Source organism: Bos taurus, chromosome 11 (assembly GCF_002263795.3).
Source record: "Bos taurus isolate L1 Dominette 01449 registration number 42190680 breed Hereford chromosome 11, ARS-UCD2.0, whole genome shotgun sequence".
NCBI classification, from domain to species: Eukaryota; Metazoa; Chordata; class Mammalia; order Artiodactyla; family Bovidae; genus Bos; species Bos taurus.
The window spans coordinates 68,414,131-68,441,370 of record NC_037338.1 but is presented as its reverse complement, the minus strand read 5'-3'; positions in this window follow the sequence as shown (position 1 = coordinate 68,441,370).

The window sequence follows — 27,240 nt, the reverse complement described above, 5'->3', positions numbered from 1 at the left end:
GGAGACTGAGAATTCCAAGATCAAGGTGCTAGCAGATTCAGTGTCTAGTGACAACCCTCTTCCTGGCTTGCAGATGGTAAACCATTTTCTTGCTGTGTCTTCAGATGGAGGAAAGCAAGCCTTTTTATAAATTTGTTAAATTGAAATCTCTAGGATTTTGTGTATTTTCTTAATGTTTGCCTTCCTTTTATTAATTTTTAAAATATGCATTAAAGTGGTAAATTTTAGGTTGCAAAAAAAAAAAATGAAGTCCTCATACACAACATGCTGCTGCTGCTGCTAAGTCACTTCAGTCGTGTCCGACTCTGTGGGACGCTTTAAAACAAATGCAAAATAATGCAAAGCAAAATAAACCTGACGCAAAAGGCCAAATTCTGTGAGATTCCTGACGAGATATCTAGAACGGGCAGATTTGTAAAGACGGAGAAAGTAGATGAGAGGTTACCAGGAGCTGAGGGAGATGGGGGCGGGGGGAGGGGGATAAAAAAGAAAAAGGGACTGCGGAACAAAGGGCTGCTGGGCGGCCGGAGAGCGGGGCGGCGAGTCTCCGCGCCCGAGGCAGGTGTCTTTATCCGGGCGGGAGGCGGCGGCGGCCCGGCGGTGGGAGGCGCGGGGCCGAGCAGAGGAGCAGCGACCGCGGGGGAACGCCAGGACGGGCGCAGGGCCCGGCTGACCTGCAGCGCGACAGAGCGAGGCAGGGCCCCAGCCCGCGCACCCTCCCCTGCCCTTCCGCAGGGGCGGGCAGCGCACGCGCCCTGCCCTCTCCCGGTCCTCCTTAACAAAGAGCCGGGAGGAAGCCCTTAGCGAAGCCCAAGAATTGGAAATAAAGCTGTCGGGCCCTCCCTCTGCTCTAGTGCAACTCGGCCTGCGCCCCGGCTCCTTGGCCTCAGGGACTTTACCTTACCGCGGATCTCGGTACTGGGTGGTTTCTGCTTTTGTTTAGCACTTGCTCCTTTTTACTGTGTAAGTAGGAAGGAGTGCCCCCTCTCCCTTCCTCGTCTTCCACTATCCCAATTTTAACCTATATACTTCCGTGATTTCCCCCATGACCACGTAAAATCTCTCTCTCTCTCTCTCACACACACACACATAGGCACGCACACACGGCATTTCCTTTTGTTTTCCAATACGGCATCATATAATATACACTGCTCTGCATCTTTTCTGTTCCTCATGGAAACCCCAAATCCCAGTTGGGATTCACTTAATATTAATCCATGGCATGAAGGGACCTCCTGCCATGCCGGTTTACTTAACAGTTCTGCCGTTTTACCACCGTAAATAGTGCTGCCTTGAATGTCAAGCCCCGAGAGCAGGAGCAATTCCGCTTTTCACCAGGGAGATCTGAGAGGTCGTTCTCCCCAGGTCCACGGGCGTGTTGCGGGCCCGCCGGCTGTCAGTGTCACACTCGCTTTCTGAGCGGAATCCGCGAGCAACACTCCCTCCATTTTCCTCTTTCCCACCCTGCTTTTCCTAAATGTCTTCCTCCTCCCTGGCAACGCGACTTCCTCGGGGGCCTCGGAGCTCTCTCCTCCCACTCGCACTCCCGGGCCACGGTTCACTATCCCCTCCCCCTCACATTTTCAAGGTGCTCAAGTCTCCTCTTCCAAAGGAAAAAAGAACCATTACTCCTTTGTGTTATTTTCTTTCCTTCCATTTTCTATACAACTTGAAAACCTTTTTCTAATTATTTTGCTATTAGATATTAATGCCCGTGGCTCATCATCCAAAGGTATATCTGAAAGGGAGAGACCCCAGACAGACCCCTGTCTGTTAACCACCCATTTTTCTCCCAAGGCCCTGAGTGATACCACTTTTTTGTGTATTTTTCCAGAACAACTATAGCAACCTATATATCTTTCACAAACTGTAGCCAGAGGTGCAGACTGCTCTGCAATGCTGCAGGAATTTTTGGAAGTCTACCTGGTCTCTCTGGCTCCTCATTGACTTCTCCCCACCCCCACCCCCCCTCACAGCATCAAGCTGCCTTCTCTGAGGGGGTGGAAACTCAGATCTAGTCCCTTCTCCATTCCCTCCCTTATCTGATCAGGTCCTGGCTGTGTGACCTTTGCAATATTTATCTCCCAGTTCCCTCCTCTTTGTTCCTCTGACTCCTCCTTCTTCGGACCTCCTCTGTCACCTTGCCAGGCCACTGCGGTAGCCTCCTGGCTCTTCTCCCAAGGTCTGGTGCTGATCTCTCATTTTGCTGCAGGTCCTTGATCCATCGCAAAGACTGTGCCATGGAAATGGCCCCTTAAATTTGGGAGATCAATCAAGTTTATTGCAGGGAAGAAGCACTGGCCTGGGTGGCCAGAGGCTAGGGTAGAATCAAGAACCTGCCCTTTGCTCGCCTCCTACTGCCTTCAGCAAATTCCTTCCCATCTCTGGTTTCCTCAGCCAAGGAGCTCCAAAGCCCTCTGGCTCTAACTTCTGTGAGGCTACAATTACCATTGCATTCCTCTCAGCCCCACCCCACCTACCCCTCTCTGTGCTGCTCCTTTCCACAATCAGCCATTCTTTCCTTTCGCTCACACTGCGCCTCTGGAAAGTCCTTCTTACTTTATATCCAGATCCTACTCCTCTTCAAAGATCTGACTTTTAGTCATTTTTCTCCAAAAACCTCTACAGTGTCCCCCAATGAGAGGAACTGCTTTGTCCTTGCAAGGCCCGTGTTGGTGCTACTTTATCTGTATGTCTTCAGTGGCATTCACCACACTGCTTTGTAGAGTTGTTCCATACCTGTCCTTCTACTGCTGTCTGTCCATCTCTTCCCCCAGGACACCCTAGCCTAATACTTTGCATATCGTAGAGGATGTGGTTTTAGGAGTCCGAAGACCTGGGCCCAAGTCTAAGTTCTGACATTCAATAATTGTATTGAACATGACATGTAGCCTTTCTGAGCCTCATTTCTCCAAATGTAAAATGGGAATAACAGCCTGTTTCATAGTGTTGTTGGGTCCATTAGATGACGTGGGGAAAAGAGATTTATGAACTGTAGAGCTATATACAGATATAAATAATAATAGTAAAGACAAATATAACTCAGATGCTGGCAAGAGTGATTGCCCTTCCAAAGAAGAATTTTTTTAAAAAGTAGGGAAATCTTTGAAAAATGAAAGAACTTTTCCTCTTGGTTGTAGTCTCAAAATTTGAGGATTGCATCCTAATCCTTCCTTTTAGATCAGATATATGGTATTTAATATGAAGTAAAAGCTAGAAATACTCTACACGTTAACAATGGGGGAGTGATTAAAGGATGGTTATGCTAAGTCACTTCAGTCGTTTCTGACTCTGTGCGACCCCATAGATGGCAGCCCACCAGGCTCCCCCAGTCCCTGGGATTCTCCAGGCAAGAACACTGGAGTGGGCTGCCATTTCCTTCTCCAATGCGTGAAAGTGAAGTCACTCAGTCGTGTCCGACTCTTAGCAACCCCATGGATTCCAGCCTAACAGGCTCCTCCGTGCGTGGGATTTTCCAAGCAAGAGTACTGGAGTGGGGTGCCATTGCCTTCTCCGAAAGGATGGTTAGGTAACGAGAATAATACATGTGATCATCAAAATTATATTTTTGAAGAATGTGTATTGACATGGGAAAACTAGTCATAATTTGACTTGAAAGCTTATAAAGCAGGTTACTAAACAGTGCGTGTGGAGCCGAGGTCTAAGAGGGAAAGAGGCTTTCTCCATTTCTCTTCATAACTTTTTATTAGACCTCCAAATCAGGAGTCTGCTGCCAGAGAACTTGGGATACATTCCTGGGCCATGGCTTATACAAATATTTCACTCCCTGCCTTCAGGGGCTTCAGGATGGATGAACCAGGAGCCCAGTGCCTCAGGGGAAGCTGCGGCCTACCCCAGATCTACCCCAGATCCGGGGCCAGCCTTTGGCCTGTCTGTGTCCCATTGGCTAACATTCCGGGCCTTCTCCCTACCACTTCTTCCAGCTGAACTGTGGCCTCCAGACAAATAGAACCCTCCAGGGCCTGCTTTGACAGTTTCCAGACTGGGTTTATAGGACCACTCCCTCCAGTCAAAATGCAAGCTCCACACACAAAATCTGGAGAACTACGCTCCAAAAATGAATAAGCAAAAATGAGCCATCGCAGGGGCTTGGGGGAGCTAAAGGGACTCCAGAGAGGAGGTAGCATGTCTGCTAGCCATGGAAGGATGGTAGGAATTTGGCAATGGGAGATACTAAAATAAAGCCCTGTGATTGTTATCTTACCCATATTTTATATCCCAGAGTGGGGGAGGAGAGATGTTTTGTTTAAAATGTCCTTCCCGGTGATGACAACTTTTATTATAGAAAATAAAGATTAAAGAAGAGCGTCTCCTATAACCTATGACCAATGTAGAGCTGTGGTTTTCAACCCTGGTTAGCATCTCCTTGGGAAGCTTTTAAGAAATATGAACTATCTGCATGCAGACAATCTGATTCACTTGGGATGAAGTGGGGTTCCCATGTACACACACACACTCACACACAAACACACATAAACCAACATCTCACCCATCCATTAGCAGATCCTGCCAGTTTACCTTCAAAATTTATCTAGGATATGAACACTTCTTACCATTTCCTCTGCCATCATCCTGGTCCAAGTTACTGCCTTCTGCCTGGGTTATTGCTGTAGCCTTCTAACTATCTCCGGGGTTTCCCTGGTGGCTCAGAGGTTAAAGCGCCTGCCTGCAATGCGGAAAACCTGGGTTCAATCCCTGGGTCGGGAAGATCCCCTGGAGAAAGAAATGGCAACCCACTCCAGTATTCGTGCCTGGAGAATCCCATGGATGGAGGAGCCTGGTGGGCCACAGTCCACGGGGTCACGAAGAGTCAGACACGACTGAGCAACTTCACTTTTACTTCTCCTTCCTCCTGCCTTCACCTGTCAGCTCAGGGAAATGAATTCCAGAGGAGTTAACAGCCTTCCAGCCCCACAAATGGCCCAGACTCTAAGCCCAGGCTGGACTTAACTAGGACACTCTGCTATGCACGTTATTTATTTCAGTTTTTACACAAAGGAGATCTTAACGTTTCTATTGTTGGACAGTTAGGGTGTTTTCCAAGTTTCTACTATTGTAGCAACCTTGAACACACCCATCATTGTTTCCTTGAGATAAATTATTTGAAGAGGAATTATTGAGTCAAAGGGTACATGATATTCAAGGCTTCTGGTGGGGATTGCCAATTTTTCCTCCAGTTTATCTAATTATAGTCCCACCAGCTGTATGTGATGCCTTTTATATTCTTACATCTTTGACAAAACTGGGTATTTAAAAAACACTGGGAGGTGAAAAAATATTTTGTTTTAAGTAACATTATTGGTGAAGTTGGACATCTTTATATTTCTCTCCCTTTTTTGAATGATTTGCCTCTGCCCTTTTTCCTTCTATTGGAAAATGCAGACTTTTATGTATAACCATTAAAAAAAAGTATTTTATTGAAGTATAGTTGATTTACAGTGTTATATTAGTATAGTCATTTTTATATTAAGAACATTGACTCTGAAATGTGTGTGCAAGTATTTTCTTCAATTTGTTTTTTACCTTTCAATTCTATTTTATACTTTTAAAAATAATTTAATTAATTAATTAATTTTTATTTATTTATTTTTGGCTGTGCTGTGTCTCCGTTGGTTTGTGGACTTTTCTCTAGTTGTGCTGTGCAGGCTTCTCATTGCAGTGGCTTCTCTGGCTGTGGAGCACGGGCTCTATGGCACGCAGGCTCCAGTAGTTGCCGCTCCTGGGCTCTAGAACACAGGCTCAATAGTTGTGGCCCATGAGTTTAGTTGCTCCACGGCATGTGAGATCTTCTCTGACCAGGGATCCAGCCCGTGTCTCCTGCATTGGCTGGTGGATTCTTTACCACCGAGCCACCAGGGAAACCCTCTTTTTTATACTTTTTAATGCAGGAAATTTAGGAATATTTTTAAAACCAAGTTTCTAAATCTTTTCTTTCCAGCTTTTGGTTTTGGCTTCATGCTTCTACATGGCAAGTTTTAAATAACCCCCATGATATTTCCTGACAGCTGAAACCTAGTATAAAATGCAGAGGATTATAAACCTAGGCATTCCAGCTCTCAATCCACCTAGCCAGTGGCTTTTAAACTGACTTGTTGTAAAAAAAAAAAAAAAGGGAGGGTTTTACATTTCAAGCCACTACCCTCAAAAATGTTTATTTTAAAAAATTATTTTAGGGAAGTACCTGGTGGTCCAGTGGTTAGGACTCAGCACCTTCATCTCTGGGGCCTGGGTTCAATCCCTGGCCAGGGAACTAAGATCCTGCATGGTGTGGTCAAAAGTTTTTTAAAAATAAAATAGTATCAATCTTAGTAAATTGACTTAGCTCATCAGTGAAGCTTGACCCAGAGTTTGTAAAACACAGATCAGAACCACGAAGAGGCTGCTTTTCTGTCTCCCCAAATCTTACCCACTTCCATGCCACTTTCACTCATCTCTCACGCCCAGGGGTGACCGAGAGGCCAGACAATCATCAATCCATAGAGAACACTGAAGACCTTGTGTATAAGCACTGAAGCTGAACTAAGTTTTGATTGACACCTAACAGGCAAAAGCAAAAACTGGTTTTGGATTTCAATCCTGAGGTTTAGAATAAGGTTCTCTCTAGTTCATGGTCCTGAAACCCTTACCTTAACTATACTCACTTTAACGTAGTCCTAGAAAACCCCTCTTGTCTACAGTGTAATCCGAGATTTGGCAACAAATGGTCAACAGGATCTGCTCCAGCTCAGCTGTTCTTGCAATCAGAACACAGGGAAAGGGTGACACTATTTTCTTGGGCAGAGAAACTAATCCGATGCAGTCTTTAAAGGTACCTTTGTATGGAGAGGTCAGCCCCTCTGTGTAAAGGTAGACAATCATTAGGTAACATACTCTGGGGTCAGATGACTGAAGTCAAGTCCCTATTTTGTCTGGGATTCCCCAAGATTCTGTTCTAGGGCCAAGTTAGAACTCCTCTGTGTCTCATTTCTCTCATCCTTCAGTAGTTGTAATAACAGCTTTCTCAGGATCGTAGAGACATGCAGTTGAACCGGCAGTAAGGTGTTGTACAAGGGTAGTTGCTGCTGCTGCAGGTTCACTCACAGGCCTTCATGACTTTGAAAGGCTGGCCATTTAATGTAGTTAGTGATCTGTGTCTATAAGCTGAACTTGAGATAGAGTTAATGGTTCTGATAACCTTAAATGAGTTTTAGAATTTAGGCCAGGCTTGGTTATTGCTAGACGAGACTGGCTGTGGGGGCAGGTTTCTATGCAATGGGCCCAAACACACACAGCTAAATGGAGTAAAATGCATGAAATACATATTAATTGTCTTTTTCAGAGAGCCCTCCGGGGTTCCTGGAGAATGAACACAGCCTGCCACCCAGCCAGCTCTGAGCTTTCTAGATTGTAGTAGGCCTTCATTTCTTCCTCCCCTGAGCAACCCTCTGACCCTCTAAACCCCCTAGGGTGCCTTTGGAAGGCAAACCCCAGAGGAGACACCTTGGCACAGGTGAGATGAATTTTAACAGTTTTTGAAAAGTCCGCTGAGGTTAAAATTGCAGATATGCTGCCAAAGTTTGTAACTCCGAATAATGATGAAACCATGAATGGAACAATATGCAGAGCTTAGGCTGAATTTATATAGTTCAGAGCCTATATAGTTCAGAGCCTATTTCCACAGGGGCCTCTTGGGGTGACAGGGCACTCCTGATGCCTTCTTCCCTCCTCCAGAAAATTTCCTTCTAGGGACACACCTAGAGGTCTGCCTAGCCCACAGGGACTCCCCGAACTTCTCTGAGAAGAGAGCCAGCACCCAGGATGAGCTCCAGTGGCCAAGTCTGGGGTCCAGAACTCCATTTCCCTGGCAGAGCTAATTGATAGATCTGGAGACACCTAACCCAGGCAGGAAACCAGATTCTCCTTCCTGAGAATTTGAAACCTAAATAGAGAGTCTCTGTGCCTGGCAAGCTCAAGTGTGTGTCACATGAACCATTGCATTCTAGAGAGAAGGTCCCCTAGCTGCCTGGTTCCTGCCAGTCTGGCCCTGTTTGTTAGCCGTTCCTTCAGTTCTCTGAGCCCCTAGTCTCCTTCCAGTAAAGTCCTATTTGGATCAGGCAGTCAAAGTTGTTTTGGGGAAACAAAACAAAAACCATACAAACTACTATGTATAAAATAAATAAGCAACAAGGATATATTGTATAGGGAATGTAGCCAGTATTTTACAATAACTTTAAATGGAGTGTAATCTATAAACATTTTGAATCACTAAGTTGTACACCTGAAAAGAATATAATATGGTAAATCAACTCTACCTCAATAAAAATGGCACAAAATGAAATAAAAACCAAACCAAGTGATATAAGGAAGACATTATAAATATTACAGCATCCAGGAAGTCAAACCATGGTGAAATGGAAACAGCATGAACTTGAATTTTTTTTTCTTTTAAAAATCTTTCCACACCTGAAGTAGTATTGAATCTTAGTTCTTTAACTGGCCAGCTGTATAAATTTAGACAAGCTACCCTTTCTAAGCCTCAATTTCCTTGACCATGAAGTAGAGATTGCCGACCTCATAAAATCAGCTCTTTAATTAGTCTAGTGACATTTATTGTGGTCACTTAAGAGGCTATTTTTGCTTATTTCTTAGATATGGGCTGCATGACAGCTGAAACTTCTGGAAATTAGTGGTATTAAGGTACTCTGAGTATCATCATACTTGAACATTTTGTTAGACCAGGAATCTTCTCTTTCTCCATTTTCTTTAGGAGGCATTATGGTAGCAACTGAACATTCAGAATGGTCCTTTTGAAAAAATGGTGGTGAAAGACATGTAACATAAAATTACTGTCTTAACCATTTTTAAGCGTACAGTTCAGTGGCATTAAGTACATTCACGTTGTTATGCAACCAGAGGATTTACTAAACATTTTTATGCTTTACTAAAAATAAACAAAAACCTTTCAAACCCTTTGTCAGACCACTTGTCTCTATTTTTTCTGGATTGGAAACTGCAGTGACTGTTAGTATGAACTGGGTCAAATTCTAAGCAGGTTTGAGCTCAGCCCAGGGGAACAGTTCTCAGAAGCTAGTGCCAGAAGAGAATTTAGGAATTGTCTTGTCCAGGGGCCTTAATCTACATGATAGCTCAGTTAGCTGGTTATTTAGGCAGCAGACCTTAACTGAGCCTGTGTCCCAAGAACCGGGATGGGTGCTGGAGGGTGGACACAGCTGGGGTGGTCCAGCCACTGTCCGTCCTGCTGGAGCTCATGCTGCCCAGAGGGGAATATGGCACACGGGACAGTAGGAGGTCAAAAGGTTCGGTGGGCTGGAGAGTAGGAGAAAGGCACAGATCTACACGAGATGGAATAACAATTGTAGTCTGGGACCAGATTGTGAAGGGCTTCAAAGGACGTGGAGAAGAACTTAGATTTTACTGATTTTTTTTCTATTGGTCATGGAGGTGGTCTGGTAGGAGTCAAGCTGGGGACTGATTCTAAGCTAGGGAGGAACATGGTCAGATGTTCATTTCAGAGCACGCACTGGCAGCGTGCAGACAGATGGTGGGCTGGAGGGCCCCAGAATGGGACTCGGGGGTTTGGAGAGAGGCCTTTTGGCACCTAATGCTTGGAAACATGAAACATCGTTTTTCAAATGATACAGTGAGAGAACCAAGTCCACAGCTCAGTCCCTTGTTCTTTCTGAGTGACCTTGAAGTGAACGGTTTTTCAAATCTTTGCATATCAGAATTTGCTGATGTTTCCTTTCCAAAAAGACTCCCCCACCCTGTCCTTGTTCTTCCCTACATTCCATCACCAGTTTCCCCAGGGTCTTGTTGGAGGAAAGTCCCTGCTCTGAGAATATGGTAGGAATAAAACTTGCCAGAAAAATGTGAAGCATGCAGAACCATGCCACCTCCACACTAGCCACAGGCTTTGCAATGCTATCTTTATGCCTCCAGATAAAGAGATCAAAGTTTCTCGATCTGAGTCCCCAGGCTAATTTACATGAGGAGGGTGGGGGTGGGAAGGGTGGGATAAGCATGATAGGATACAGAGGGAAATTTTTGTTTCATAGGTGATATCTCCATCATGGCCAACAGCACAGGATCTGCTGTAGAGAGGGGACTTGCCCTGGGGAATCAGACACAAAGTTTAAGGCAGAGTCTGCCCTCAATCTAGAATTCTGGAATGGGGACTTCCCTAGTAGTCCAGTGGCTAAGACTCTGAGCTCCCAATTCGGGGACCTGGGGTTCCATCCCTGGTCAGGGAACTAGATCCCACTTGCCACAGTTAAGAGTTCCCATGCCACATGGCACAGCCAAATAAATAGAATTCTGGAATTTCAACACTGGAAGAGGTCTTCAGTTCAGTTCAGTTCAGTTGCTCAGTCGTGTCCAACTCCTTGCAACCCCATGGACTGCAGCAAACTCCAATATTTTGGCCACCTGATGCGAAGAGCTGACTCATTTGAAAAGACCTTGATGTTGGGAACGATTGAAGACAGGAGGAGAAGGGGACAACAGAGGATGAGATGGTTAGATGGCATCACCAACTCAATGGACATGAGTTTGGGTAAACTCCGGGAGTTGATGATGGACAGGGAGGCCTGGCGTGCTGCAGTTCATGGGATCGAAAAGAGTCGGACCTGACTGAGCAGCTGAACTGAACTGAACTAGACTGCAGCACGCCAGGCCTCCCTGTCCATCACCAACTCCCAGAGTTTACCCAAACTCATGTCCATTGAGTCGGTGATGCCATCTAACCATCTTGTCCTCTGTCATCTCCTTCTCCTCTTGCCTTCCATCTTTTCCAGCATCAGGGTCTTTTCCGATGAGTCAGCTCTTCGCATCAGGTGGTCAAAGTACCAAAATTTCAGCTTCAACATCAGTCCTTCCAATGAACATTCAGGACTGATTTCCTTTAGGATAGACTGGTTGGATCTCCTTGCAGTACAAGGGACTCTCGAGAGTCTTCTCCAACACCACAATTCGAAAGCATCAATTCTTCGGCGCTCAGCTTTCTTTACAGTCCAACTCTCACATCCATACATGACTACTGGAAAAAGAAGAGGTCTTAGGCCTGCCTAAGCCAACTCGTACCCATTTTACAGATGGGGAAATTAAGATCTCTGAAGTGGCAGACTGAATTGGAAAGGAGTGCTCTTGGCTTTTTAAAAATTTTTTTCCAATTGAAATATATGTGACATATAACACTGTGTGACTGTGTAAATTTAAGGTGTTCAACATGTTAATTTGGTACCTTTATATATTGTAATGATTGCCATTGCAGTAATAATTAGCATCTCTGTAATGATACATAATTATCCTTTATTTTTAGTGGTTGGACATTAAGTTATGATATCTCATTAGATATGAGGATTATAAAACAATACTGTTGTCTACTGTTTACTACACTGTGCAGTAAATCTCTGAAGCTTATTTACTACTCTTTGCAAGTACTCTTGGCTTTCTGTCCAGTGTACTTTCCACAACTTCCTGCTGATTTCATCCACTAGCATATGTGTATGTGGGTATAGATTTATAAATACATAAAACTTGAGCAGTAAATACAGTGGAATAGAGTTGCCCAAGGGTAGCTGTATTTAAAAAATGCACAAGTTCAGAAAAAGTCCAAGTCAAAATGCTCAGGCTTTACAAAGCTCTAGGGCTTTGTCCCCTTTCTTGTACTGAGCTCCGGTCACCCCAGCAGCCCACTGTCATGAGTTCAGGACATGGGCACACCTTCAGCTGGTCCGGTGGGCAGAATGAACCAGAAGCAAACAAATGAGAGAGCCTGGGGTCGGGAGATCCAACCTCCATATGGACCAGTTAACTTTTTACTCCAGTGATTCTCATCCACGATTACACATTAGAACCTACCCCCGCTCCGCCTGAGCAGCTTAAAAAAAACCCCAAACCCAGACCCGAAACCAGGCTAATTACATCAGAATCTCTAAGGATGGGGCCCAGGTGTCAGCACTGCCCCAAGCTCCCCAGCTTATTGCACTGGGCAGCCAAGTGGAGAACAACTGTTCTTTCCTCAGTCACATCCTGAACCTCTTCCTCTGACCAGCATGTCAAAAACGTTTGGCAATCTTTGTTAAAAAAAAAAAAGGGAAAGAGAATGCAGCTAGATGGCTGTGTGTTTCAATTATGCTAAAAAAAAAAAACATCTAAAATGTACATGATCCTGAGGGTAAGTTTTTAACTTGGATATTCTCGGCTGTGTGAAAGTCTCTTTATGATGTCAGGGCAGGCATCTGTGATGTACCCCAGCTGGACCCCAAGGTCTTTACCATCAGGAAGGTAGTTTGGCCAATTGGTTAATAATGTGGGTTCTGGAAGTCAGTGCGTTTTCTTAACTAGGGCAAGTTACTAAATCAGTGCAAAGTGCCTGGCAAGTAGTCAGCCTTGTAAAAACTGGAGCCATTATTAATATTATATGGCTTTGTACCTTCATGCTTCCTTGGGCAAAGTAGGTGTCCAATAAAACTTCATTGGGTGAAGGGCATATGCCAGCACTGTCCAACAGAAATATCAGGGAAGCCACAAATGTGATTTCAACTTTGCTAATAGCTACATTTTAAAAAGTAAAATGAAACAGGTGAAATTAATTTTAATAACACAGGTTACTATGTTCAAATATGATTATTTCAACTGTGTAGTCAGTATAAAAAAGTATCAATAAATGATTAATGAGCTATTTTACACATTTTTCTCCCTCTATACTACATCTTTGAAATCTGGTGTCCATTTGACATCTAATTCAAACCAGCCACATTTCACATGCTCACCAGCCACATATGGCAACATATGCGATGGGCAGCATAGGTTCAATGTTTCCTTCATGTCTCAAAACCTGCATATTGAAAGTGTCCATTAAATGTGCTCCTCTGGGCTGTTCCTACCTCCTGACCCCTCACAGGGGCATCCATGCTAGGCAGCCCTTCTCTTGTTCCCACTGGAGCCTGTGTTGAAAAAGGTCAGTTTCTGACCTAATGTTGATAACCTGATCTTTATGTGAACATCCCCAGGGCTTTGTAAGAGACATTGGCCTCATCCTTGCTTCAGCTAGTGTGCTTCCACCAGAAATTTGCAGCCGTAAGCGGAAAGTTACATTTTTTTTTTTTTTTGGAAAGTTACATTTTTTGTCTTAATTTTTGTAAAAATATTTGCTTGACCCAAAAGGCAGCCTGCCCAAGTGGGAAGTTCACAGGAGCCACTGTACCTGCAGCGCTTCCTGCCCAGGCCCCGCCCACACCCCGCCCACTAGGGGTGGCAGCCTCCTGACCTCTGCAGCCAAGCAGCATGAGTCATCCTGGTCACTTGTTCAAACCTCCACTCTGGTCTCAGAGCCGCTTTTGTTTTTCAGTTGAATAGGCAGCCTGAAACACACACATACTCTGAGTGAGCCAGGCCGAGGGCTTGGTTCTTAAGCGGAAAAGCATATTGTTTGCCCTAACTACTGTCATATTCCTCAGCCTGGCATTCTACTGCCATTCCAGGGGCTCCTGGGTCTCTCTGTCAGGGAAACTTTCTGTGTTTTAACTTAAGGCAGGAAAGGAATTCAGATCCTGACCAAAGGGCAGAACAAGGCAGGAATCTGTCCTCTTGTGACTTGGGGGTATGTCCACACCCCCACAGGACACTGAGGCTTCAGTCAGAACTGCCAAGCCTCTCTTTATCCTCCCAACTAGGTTTGGGGTCTCCGTATGCAAAATGTACTTTATTTTTTGTCTTTGCAGTGTGGCTTACAGGATCTCATTTCCCTGACCAGGGATCAAACCTGGGCCCCCTGCATTGGTTAAGCATGGAGTCTTAACCACTGGACTGCCAGGGAATTCCCATAAAGGTACTTTTTGACCCCAGCAATACCCAACCATGGTTGCATATTAGAATCACTGGGGCAGCTTTTTCTTTTTCTTTCATTTATACATATTTATTCATTCATTTATTTTAATTTTTAGTTTATTGATGTACAGTTGATTTGCAATGTTGCGTTACTTTCTGCTATCCAGCAAAGTGACTCAGTTATACATACAGATACTGTCTTTTTTATATTGTTTCCCATTATGGTTTGTCTCAAGATATTGAGCATAGTTCCTTCCTTATGCTATATAGTAGGACCTTGTGGTTTAACAAGGGGCAGCTTTTAAAATTCCTGATACCCAAGTTAAAAACCAGACCAATTAAACTGGAATCTCTTTAGGCCTTTACTCTGACCAGGTGGGTTTATGATTTCCAGTTTCAGCTGGAAGCCTAAGTCTGCCCGGTAGCCCTTCAGGCCTCCCTATTCAGCAGGCCCAGCCTGTAATTCTGCACCCTCACTGCCGTCCAGACTCCCATCCTCCTTCCTCTGCCAGTCAGGGTCAGAAAGGACAGAGGTGGGTAGTTACTTTCTCCTGAGACGCCCAGTCCTCACCCATCTTGCATCCTTCTTTGCCCTTCAGAGAAAGTGGAGACTGAGGCCAACGGGGCCCCCAGGAGCCCATCCTTTCCATGCCCTCTGTGCTTTGTTTACCTATATTTTCCCTGTATTTCTTTCTCAAACTTTTAGTCTGTTTCATAGTCTTTTCACTTTCAACTTACAAACATTCTCGTGTCACTGCCACCTGAAAAATCGGAATCTCTTTCTCAGTTCTGTTCCCTTTCAATTTAGTCTTGTATCTCTTGGTTTCTCTTCCCTGTGAAGCTTCTTGAAGGAGTCCTTATGGTGGTCTGTACTTTCTCACCTCTCCCCAACCTGCCACAGGTGAGCTCAGCTCCATCACAATATGAACACTCCTGACACTCGCTAAGGTCATGGGTGACCTCCTAGACACTAAATCCTTGGCCTATTTTCCATCATACTCTTCTCACCGTTGGGCTGTGTTGATCACCTCCTCTCCCTAGAAATTCCTTTGGTCTTCTGTGACTCCTTCTTTACTGATTTCCTCTCATCTCTTTGATGGTGTCCTCTTGGCTTTACTCAGCCTTGAGACTGATGTTCTCTAGTTCTATCCTTGGCCTTCTCTCTTTGTGAATTTATCTATCCCAAGGCTTCAACTCCTACCTACATGCTGTGAACTCCCAAATCTTTGTCTCCAGCCCAGATTTCTTACGTGTCCAGCTGTCTCCTGGACATCTCCACACTAATATCCCTCTGAACATGTCCAGAATAGAACCATTATATTTTTTCCATCAAATTTGCTTTTACTCTAGTCATCATACTTAACAGTGAAACACTAGAAGTATTACCATAAAAGGAATGCAAAATCCCTATAACTTAGGATTGTTCTCAAAGGACAATAGAAACCTGAATAGAAAAATCTATTCAATTCAATGTCTTATAAGAAAAATCAATAAGAACAATACATATTGGCAAGAAGATAATTGCCATATTTTTAAATGTGGAAAATTCCAGAGAATCACATGAAAAACAAAGCTAATCAAATTAGTAAAGTTGTCTGTTACAAATTAACAACACACTAAGACCATAGGACTGCTTTATGCTATTATCCTTCACTCATTTAAAAATTTATATAGAGCCTACAGGGGAGCTACAGTTATGAATAAAACGTATATAGTCTCTGCTCTCATGAACCCTACACTCTGGTAATAAGAAGTTAGATGTTATATTAGTAAAAAAGGTCTCACCACAAATAAATATCTAGGAACAAAGTTAACCAGTAATGTGTAGGACTTAAAATAAAACTATTCAGAAATGTGTTAGTCACTCAGTTGTGTCCAACTCTTTGCGACCCCATGAACTGTAGCCCGCCAGGCTCCTCTGTTAATGGAATTCTCCAGGCAAGAATACTGGAGTGGGTTGCTATTCTTTTCTCCAGGAGATCTTATTAACCCAGGAATCAAACTTAGGTCTCCTGCTTTGCAGGTGGATTCTTTACTGTCTGAGCCACCAGGGACTCCTCAAAAACATAAAGGGAATCTTTAAAAATGGAAAGAAATACTGTGTACCTAATTTGGGAATGAATTTAAAATTTTCATTAAAATTAATGAGTTAAATAAAATTTAAATGAAAATGAATTTTAAGTTTTGTTAACTTATTCTGGAGGCACTTTGATTCAATAAACTTAGAAGTTTAAATGAGAGAAAATATTCAAGAATGTGTTGCAAAGTGTGTAAACCTTATGCTACCAGTCATTACCTTCTAGTACATGGAAGTAATAACCAACAGGTGGAGATGGCACAGGAAAAGACAGGCATATTGATAAGACAGAAAGGAAAGTCTAGAATAAAAAATAATGTAATTTCTAATAAAGGTCTTCTCATATCAATAGGGAAGAAGAAGAAGGATTAGTCTGTGTTGTGCTTTGCTGAGTCGCTCAGTCCTGTCCGACTCTTTGCGACCCCATGGACTGTAGCCCGCCAAGCTCTTCTGTCCATGGGGATTCTCCAGGCAAGAATACTGGAGTGGGTTGCCATGGCCCCCTCCAGGTGATCTTCCCAACCCAGGGATCAAACCCAGGTCTCCCACACTGGAGGTGGATTTTTCACCATCTTAGTCACCAGGGAAATCCAAGAATATAGGTCGACTATCCCTTCTCCAGGGGATCTTCCCTGACCCAGGAGCTGAATTGAGGAGTCCTGCAATTGCAGGTGGATTCTTTCCCAGCTGAGCTACCAGGGAAGCCCTAAGGATTAGTCTGCTGCTGCTGCTGCTGCTAAGTCAGTTCAGTCATGTGAATGACAAAGAGTTTCATCTTGATACCAAGTCTCACAGGTAGGAGTAGGAGGTGGCTGCCCTGAAGTGCTAGCAGGGCTGTGAGGCCTAGTCTAGGCTTAGCCAGGAGCTCTGCATTTGATTAGAAATGTCTTCCAGGGGCCCAGGAACAGAAAACTACACTAAGGCACATATTTGTCATTCCTGGATTATTCAAGAAATATCAATGGGATAACTAGCCAGCAATTTGGGGAAAAAAGTATTAGCTTTCTCTTCCATATATACCAAAATCAATTTCAGGTAGATTAGATTTAAATGTAAAAGATGAAAATATAAAACACTAGAAGAAAAAACAGGATTTTTTTTTCTAATAATTGTGGTTCGGCAAGGATTTCCCAAGCGTGACACTAAAGGCAGAAACCGTGAAGTTAAAGATTGATAGATTTAGCTTCTTAGTCATTAGAAACTTGTGCAGAGCAGAAGTTAACAGGAAACTGACAAATTGAGGGGAAAAAAATGCAGTATATGATGGATTACTATTTTATTATATAATGAGTTCCTCAATCAATATGAAAAATATGACCACTCCAATATAAAAAAATAAAAAAGATGTTAATAGGTAATTCACCAAAAGGGAAATGCAAACAGCTGAGAAACATATTTTTTTTCTTTTTTTTTTAATCACCAATAATCTAAGGAATGAAAATTCACACAATGCAATGACATTTGTTTTCACCTGCCAGATTGGCAAAGAAAATCTCTAGTCTGCTTGAGAATATGGGAAACAATATTGGGAAAATCCCTGCTTAATGCAGTTTAGCCATCTTGGCTGCAAAAATCCACTCTGTAATGGTTTCTGATTACCTTTTTCAGAGAGCAGTCAGGTTCTAGAAGGTAGCATTTACTGGAGAGATTTGCAAAAAGTTGCAAAAGGAGAAGATCTCTGTAGCTAAGCTATAATTCTGTAAATTTGTGGTTAGCTAGAATATCCTGTCAGTCTGCTAAGTTCTAGTTTCCTTTTCTTATTTTAAAATGTCTCTTCCTAAGAAATGGGTCATGAGTGCTTAGGCTACTGTCCCTGAATAAAGCTTTGACTTCTTGGAGACCCAAATCCTTTGCTAAATTTTTGGGTAAAAATTGGCCCCATCTCAGGTACGTTGAGACAGCCACCTGCTGGGCACCAAAGTGTTGGCATGAGGCCAGGAGGCCCACCCAGATGGGCTATCTCCTCCCCAGTGAGGAACAGGAGACTCAGCAGTCTCCAGCCTTCTGAGCAGGTAAGATCCACCTCATCAGATACACAAAGAATAAATCCTACTTTTGTCACCTTGTTCTGAGGAGGCAGGAACTTTCCCCCAAGGACATTTGGTTGGGTGAAGTCCTGGGATGATTACATTAAAGATCTTCTTTCACTTTCACTGTGTAATACAGAATCAATAGAAGGAAAATAAGAAGATATTATTAATACTATAAAAGCGTTAATCCTGTACTTCTCAATGCCTTCCTAGGCCAAACAGGCCCATTCACCTGGTGGTGGTGGGAAATTAAATTAGAGGAGAATTTCTTTGACTATAGGTAGGGCAAAAGGAGGGCTTCCCTGGTGACTCAGACGGTAAAAAATCCACCTGCAATGTGGGAGACCTAGGTTCAATCCCTGGGTCGGGAAAATCCCCTGGAGGAGGGCATGGCAACCTGCTCCAGTATTCTTGCCTGAAGAATCCCCAAGGACAGAGGAGCCTGGCAGGCTATAGTCCATGGGGTCACAGAGTCGTACACGATTGAGCAATTAAGCACAGCACAGCACAGGGCAAAAGGAAAGGATTAAACCATTAAAACTGCTGATAGGTTTGCCTATATAAAACAACACAAAATTCATGTACAAATATCCTTCAAAAAAAAAAAATGGAAAAAAAAACTCATGCACATCAAAAAACTTCAACATTCACAATCCCTGGAATTCAGATGCACATATATTTAGGCTATAATAGATGTACACCATCACCTTGCTCTAGAACAGTTCTCAAATTTTTTGGTCTTGGGATCCCTTTACACTCAAAAACTATTGCGGTTCCTAACACGCTTTTCTTGTGTGGGTTATTTTTATTTATATTAACTGCCTTAGAAATTACAGCTTATATATTTAGGGTAACTCCTAAATATATAGAATGCTCTTAGAATTATTAAGATTAAAAAAAAAAGAATTATTAAGATAGAAGATATTCATCTCAGGAAGAAAATGTACAAAGGATATGAAGAGGCAACCTATAAAAGAAAAACATAAATTATAAAAATCATGAAAAAAGTTTCAACATTATTAGAAATTACAGAATGCAAATTCAAATCATAAAGAGAGCCAACTTATTGCTTAACAAATTAGTAAATGTGAAAAAAAGATATAAAATCGATAACCAACAAGGACCTACTGTACAGCACAGGGAACTCTCCTCAATCTTTTGTAATAATCTCAATGGGAAAATAATTCAAAAAAGAAAAGATAAATGCATATGCATAACTGAATTACTATGTTGTATACCTGAAACTAACACATTGTTAATCAACTATATTCCAATATAAAATAAAATTTAAAGAAAGGTAATTCCCAGTGTTGGTGGAAGTGCAGAGAAAAGAAGACAGTTGTAAGAGTGTAATTTGGAAAAATTTTTCCACAGAGCAGTATTTCTACAAGAGTGGTCAGGGACCCATAGGGCTCCTTGAGACTCTTTAGGGGTCTGAGAGGTCAAAGCTATTTAAAAAAATGTTTTTTTTAAACAATTTCTCAGCTCTGCCGGGCAGTCTTTTAAAACTATTTTTTTGATAACACTGAGATGTCATTTGCCATTTTGTTCTCTCCCATTAGTGTGGAGAGCAGTTTTTCAGAGGCTAGTTGATGTTCAGTATCTCAGCAGACTGATGCAGAAGGAGATATGACACCTCAGAATATTCTATTAAGCCAGATATTAAAAGGCTCTGCACAAGTGTCAAACTGCCACTTTTCTCACTAAACATTTTTTGTTGTGGAAAATACTGTTTTTAATAAAATTATATATAACCTACGTTAACACTTAATGGGTTCATTATATTTATTTTGAAATGAATATAAAAACATTTAATTTTTTTTAATGCTATAATTTCAAGATCCCCCGAGAAGGGCATGGCAATCCACTCCAGTATTTTTGCCTGGAGAATCACATGGACAGAGTAGCCTGGGGGGCTATAGTCCATAGGGTCGCAGAGAATTGGACATGACTGAAGCGACTCAGCACAGCACAGCACATAATTTCTCAGATGGTTAATATGAATAAAAATAATCCACACAAACAAAAGCCTGTTAGGAACCACAGTGGGTTTTGAATGTAAACGGATCCCAAGACCAAAAAGTTTGAGAACTGTTCTAGAGCAAGGTGATGGTGTGCATCTAAAGCCTCGAAAATAAAGCTACCCTTTAATCCAGACTTTCCTGTTTTGATAATTTTTCATAAGAAAATAGAGATGAATCTCAAGATATTTTTCTAAGTATATTCACCATTGTATTGTTTAAGACAGTAAAATGTAGAAACAATTTAAATTCTGTAAATAGGAGATGAGTTAAATAAATTACATCAATGTGATGAAGCACATATGGCTAATAAAAATACTACTATAAAATAGTATTTATTGATTTATTGCAGTGAAAATGGTCATAGTTGATTGTTAAAAAATAGGATATAATTAAAAAAATCTTTTTCAACCATTAGTGCTGAGACAATTGGATATCCACATACAAAAGAAGGAATTTGGATCTGTACTCAGACCATATACAAGAATTAGCTCAAAGTGAGTGGATCAAAGGCTTAAATCTAAGGTCATGAAGATTTATACTAATGTTTTCTTTTAAGAGTTTTATAGTGTAAGAGGTAGAACTATAAAACTCTCAGAAGAAAACATTAGTATAAATCTCCCATCCAAGTTCTAACCAGGCCCAACCGTACTTAGTTAGTATAAATCTTTATGACTGTATATTAAGCAATGGTTTCTTAGCTATGACATCCAAAGGCACAACAAAGAAAAAAATAAACTGGATTTCATCTAAATTTAAAACTTTTTTGGAATTCCTTAGTGGCCCAGTGGCTAGGACTTGGATCTTTCACTGCCGGGGCCTGGGTCCAATCCCTGGTCAGGGAACTAAGATCCTGCAAGCTGTGCATGGTGTGGCCAAAAAAAAAAATTAAACAAAATTAAAAACTTTTACACTTCAAAGGACACTATCAAGAAAGTTAAGAGACAACCCACAGAATGGGAGAAAATATTTGCAGTCATCTCTCAGATAAGATTCTATTATATAGAATATATAAAGAATTCTTACAACTCAACAGCAAGATAACCTAATTTTTTAGATGGGCAAAGTATTTGAATAAACATTTCTCCAAAGAAGATATTCAAATGACTGATAAGCACAAGAAAAAATGCTCAACGAAGGAAATGCAAATCATTAGGGAAATGCCAACCAAAACCACAATGAGGTACTATTTCACACCCACTAGGATGACTCCAAAAAAAAAAAAACAGAAAAACTATCAGGCATTAGCAAGATGGTAGAAAAATTGGAACACTTATTCACTGCAAAATGGTACAGCCACCATGTTAAACTATTTGGCAGTTCCTCAAAAAGTTAAACAGATTTACCACATGACTCAGCAATTCTACACCTAGGTATATACTCAAGAGAAATGAAAACATACGTCCACACAAAAACTTAGAAAGCAATGTTCCTTACAGCATTATTTATAATAACCGAAGAGAGGAAACAGCTCAAATGTCTATTGACTGATAAATGGATAAACAACCTGTGCTACAGCCATACAATGGAATATACTCAGCCATACAAGGGAACAAAGTACTGATATGTGCTATGGAGGAAGCATGGAGGAAGCATGGAGGAAGCCTTGAAAACATTATGCTAAGTGAAAGAAACTAGACACAAAAGGTCATATATTAGATAACTCTATCTATATGAAATATCCGGACTAAGCTAATCCATAGAGTCAGGAAGTAGATTATTGGAAGTAGAGTCAGGAAGAAGTTCTAGTTGCCAGGCACTAGGGTAGATGGGGTGTGTGAGGAATGGTGAGTGACTGGTATGGTTTTCTTTTTAAGGTGGTGAAACGTTTGGCATAAGATAGTGGTGATGATTATACAATGCTGTGAACATACTAAAACCTACAAAATTGTATACTTTAAAATGGTGAATTTTATGGTATATGAAGGATATCTCAATTTAATAAAAAGGAAAATAGCATACAAATTAGTGTGTAGAGTATGATCCATTTTTAAAAGGCTAATATATATATTACTTTAAAAGAGCAGTATATAAAAGACTAGAGAATGTTAACCTCTAGTCATAATAATGTAGTAATATGGGTTTTCATATGTATTACATATTTATGTATGTTCTATAAAATATGTATTGCTGTGTTAATTGAAAAGTTGGGCAATAAGTTATTAAAGACAAAATACATGGGATTTTGTTTAAAGTATCTTGAATATTAATTTGATACTAATTTCTCATTTAAATGCTTTATTCTCTGCAATCACCCTCTGTGTTTTTTTTAGTCTAGCTTTATTGAGGCTTTTGATGACTAAGTCAAAGATCTCTCTTGGTAAATGTCACATTGCACTTGGAAATATGTGGGTTATTTTCAAATATCTTTTGATATTGATACCTAACATAATTCCACAGTGATAAGAGAACAGATTTTGTATGATTTCAACACCTTTATACTGTGAAAGTTTTGTACCTTGTTTTATGTCCCTGGATATGTTCCAGTGTCTCCTAGTTTACAGTCTATGGCAACTTGAATAGAATTTGTATCCTACCATTGTGTGAAATTTTATAAATCTTAATTATGTTGAATTGGTTCACAGAGCTTTTCAGGTCTACTATATCCTTCTACTTCTCTGGGTATTCATTCTATTAAGTTTTGAGAGTTTGATATTAAAACCCCAACTAAAAATTTTATTTATCTACTTAAAAATAATTGTAATATATAGTGGAACTATATGGAAACTTGTTCTGTATTTTCCAAGCCTCCTGTAAATCTGTTATCATATCTTCATAATTAAAAAAATTTTTTTAAAAGACAAAATAAAACAATATGCAGACTCTCTGACCATTTAGACTCTCCTGGGGCAAAATCTGTTATCATACTTTCATAATTTAAAAAAAAAAAAGACAAAATAAAACAATGTTCAGACTCTCTGACCATTTAGACTCTCTTGGGGCAATTTTTCTGGCCTAGTGGGACAACCCAAAATGGTGGTTAGGGGCTTCCCTGGTGGCTTAGAGGTAAAGAATCCACCTGCCAATGCAGGAGACATGTGTTTGATCTCTGATCCGGGAAGATCCCACACGCCAAGGGGAACTAAATCCGTGTGCCACAACTACTGAGCCTGTGCTCTAGAGCCTGGGAGCCCAACTACTGAAGCCCTAACGCCCTAAAGCCCATGCTCTGCAACAAGAGAAGCCACCACAACGAGAAACCCATACATCACAACTAGAGAAAGCCGGAGCAGCAGTCAACACCCAGTATGGCCAGAAATAAGTAAATAAACATTAAAAAAAAAACCCAAAAAAACAAAACCAAAATGGTGGTTAGAAAGCAGCTTGAGAGCCACATTGTGCTCAAATACTGGCTCTGCCTCCCATTGGCTCTGTAGCCTTGGACAAGTCATCTCATTGCTGCGTGCCTCAGTTTCCTCACCTGTAAAGTGGCATCAGAATATGTACCTCACAGGGCCTTGTGGATTCAAGGAGTTAATTCATTTAAAGTGCTTGGAGCAGTGCTTTGCACAAACCAAGCTTTTGATAAATGTTAGCCAGTCCTGGAGATGTTGCTGGCATGGCTCAGGTTGTAGGCTGGAGAATGACCACATCTGACCTCACTGACATCCTGTCAGGAGCCAGTGGGAGAAGGTTCTCTTAAGGACCCATTGAACAAGTCCTGGAAATGCTTTCTGAAATAGAGGTAAACTAATGAATGACAGCATGGGTTTTCATCTCCATGAAGGCAGGTTTAAGGAAGTGCGTCTATCTCCTTGCTGCGGCTGCATAGCTCAGGGAATAAGTGATTTGGGGTCTTCCACCACCTGAGTGACTAACTGGGGAATGTGTTTGCTTTCACTGAAGAAGAGCTGACTCAGTTCCCCACCAAGATGTGCTCAGCCTCGAGGCAGATGTCTGGAGTCTTAAGAGGCTGCTGGGAGGAGCAGGGGGCAGCTAGAGTTATCTTCTCCTTACTTTAGTGTCCAGGGGACACTCAGGGGAGCCATAGCCACTTCATAGAGCCTTCACTGCTAGGGCCTGAGAGTGGGGGAAGGAAAGCGTGGGGGCCTGGGTCTGCTGGTGGGACGGCTTACCCTGCCTGCCTGTGTGTAACCTTCCCTGGCACGGACCCCTGTGCCTTCCCCTCTACTGCCCTCTCTGCTTCCCCATAAAGTCTAAAGGTGCCAGCACCTTCAGATGTTTAGAGCAAATGTCTCTGGTAGTTTCTTCCTTTCTGCTTTTTCCTCCATCAAGACCTGGTTGAATAGTTATCTAAAATGCCAAGCTGGGCTTGTTGCTGCCAGGTTTTTGTTAACTTCCCTTTTTCTTAAGAGTGTTTACAGAAGGCATGTGTGTGTGTCAAAGTCAGTCCTGTGGCAGGAAGGGCAGCAGAGGTAGGTACCCACGAAGGCAGTATCATTTCCCCAGGCAACCATGGATATTATCTTATCCAGTTATCTCAGGTGAAGGATTGAAACCCAGAAAGGTGAGCAATTTGTCCAAAATCACCTAGAGCCAGGACTAGAACTCAGGTATCTTGCTCATCAGTATAAATCAGTGCTTGCAGAATTTTCATGCTAAAAGAGCAGGAGCCCCAGAACCCAGGAAAGTAATGAAGAGGACATCCAGGGACAGATTATGAAGAAACAAATGCTTTTCCAAATGCAAGGATGTCCAAACAGAATGACTTTGGAGAACTGTTAAGAAGCTGGCAGGCTTTGCACTGGTGGGAACAGATCCCAAAGGGTCTGGAAACTCCACTGAGTTTGGATTTTCTTTTGAAGACCATGGGTGGAGGTGGGACTTGATGGCCTTTAAGCATGGGAGTGATGTGGTCAGATTGGAATCTTCAGGTGACCAGGCCAGGCAAGGTGGCCAGAGGACTCGGCAGTGGGCAGCTTCTCTGACAGTGACTGCCTATTTATATGTTTGGCTGGGTGCTGTCTTTTTGGCAGGAGGTGACAGCCCAGAAATGCTGGACCATATGTGGTTCACTACTTGGGGTAGCTGGGGGGTGGGGTGAGGGTGGTGGTGGTGAGGTGGATTCAGCTCACAAACCTCAAGCTCTTGGCAAACAAGTGACAGAGAATACATAACTGCTCTAGGGGGTGAACCCTAAAATGGTGATGCATTGCCCAGTGGTTCTGCTGGCAGGGGTGGGGTACATGATGGTGATATACGTGTGCGGAGTGGGGCAATGGAGGGCATAGGGTTTGGGGGAAGACTGGCCTTCTAAATACAGGGGACAACTTCGGGGGTATGACACAACAGGTGCTTGTCAAGCTGTTTAGCCTCCTCCAGACTGTGGCAGTGGCTGGGGCCTAACAGCTGGTGGTAGGAATGATGGGGCTGTGAGAAGAAACACAGCAACTGCAGAGGGTGTGCATCCATTTCCAGTCCTCAGTCCAGTAGAGGACGGGGTGGGCTGAAGCTGCCCCAAAGAGAAAGGCGAGGACTCTTGAAGTGCGAGGGCCCGTAGAGAGGGGACAAAGTGGATTCAACTGTAATAGTCAAACTTGTGGGACATCTGACAGTCACTGCCCCAGTGCTCTATTTAGTCTTCTCAAACCTGCAGCTTTCATTTTCAGCTTTCTGCTGCCTCCTTAATACTCTGCCTTTACTGAGGTTTCTTTCAAAAACAACAACAAAAAAAGAGAAGACCTTTCTCCCAGTTTTCCCCCAAGTTATTGTCCTATTTCTTTTCCTCCTTTGTTCCAAGCATTTGAGCCATCTACACTCTTGTCTTCACTGCCTTGGCCCCCAGGCCCTCCTTTCCTGCAGCAATCTGGCTTCTCTACATCTCTCTTCTGAAATTCTGTTTCCTAAGGATGAGTTGGTGATGGACAGGGAGGCCTGGCGTGCTGCGATTCATGGGGTCGCAAAGAGTCGGACACGACTGAGCGACTGATCTGATCTGAATGACTTTTTATAAAAGGGGTACACTTTAAGAAAATATTTGGAGATGACTGGTTTTCAAGATAAAGCTCAAACCCTTGTTTTGGCATTGAAAGCTGTTTATAATGTAGTCTCAAATGATTCCATGGCTTCCTCCACCTCCCCTTCTCTCCCTTACTAAGTACTATGCTCTAACTACAATGGGCTATTACACATCTCCCAAGTGCATCAAAACTTTAAGAGTTTTAGTTCAAAGTATTTTTGCACCTAGTAGATGTCCAATAAACCTTAAACCTTGCAATTACTGCCTTATTGTCACTCCACTGGCCTTGAAACTGTCCTCCTTGACCATTTTCAAGGGTGCTATTCTGGTTTCTCTCCTGCTGCCTTTATTGCTTCTTCTTTGGCTGTGTCCTTCATATTCATTCCAAAAATACTTACTGAGCCCTTGTTGTATGTCAGGTATGGTGACAGGCACTAGAAATATAGCGGTGAACAATTAGACTAGATCCCTTTACCTCCAGGTTATACCCCAAAGCTCAGTCTTTAGCCCTTTCCTCTCCTTGTCTCCCTGTAGCTGATTCCCTGTCTTCTATTTCAAGCTACTTGTTGAGTATTTCTGCTTGCAAATACTCCAATCACCAGGTCTGACCTCTCATTTCATACATCTTTTTTTCTCACCTCCTCAAGCAGTTTCAATCTCTCTTGCATTGGCGGCCCCTTCTATATGAATTTCTATTGATAACTACTTCCCCACCAATATTAGAACCTGCTTACCTGAGGCATTTTTCTAACTGCTGTTTTTGCCTTTTTTCTAAGCTGCCCGTCTTTCTATCCTATCCATTCTTGCTACCTAAATCATTACTCTACAAATTAATGCCAGCTTTGCCTTTGAAGCAGTGGGAAGGAAAATGGTTTGAGGAAAATGATGTGTACTTTTTACAGGGCATTGGAACCATTCCCCCAGCAAGTTTCAGGGACATCTCACAAACCATTTAGCTTGGTGTCTCAGGGTCCAACCTAATTATCCCCTCCTATTCTACACAGACAAGAGCTTATTATTTCTAGAAGACACTGAACCTATTTCTGGTTCTTCGCTAGGGTCTCCCTAATTTATCCTGGCCCAAGACAACTACCTTCTCTCAGCTTATCATTTAGTAAACATTGCTTTCTTTCAATATTTCTCTGCCCAAAGAAACTGTGGGCAGAAATGGGCCTTTGGCTTTTCACAATCTATACTGAAGTTTACTGTCTTGTAAGCACTGTTCTGTTTAACACATGCTTGCCCCACCCCCAAACCCAGGAGATGCTGATTTCAACAGCTCCATCTTATACAGAGCTTAAGTAATTCACCCCTGGCCACAGTGGCAGAATGCAAATTTAA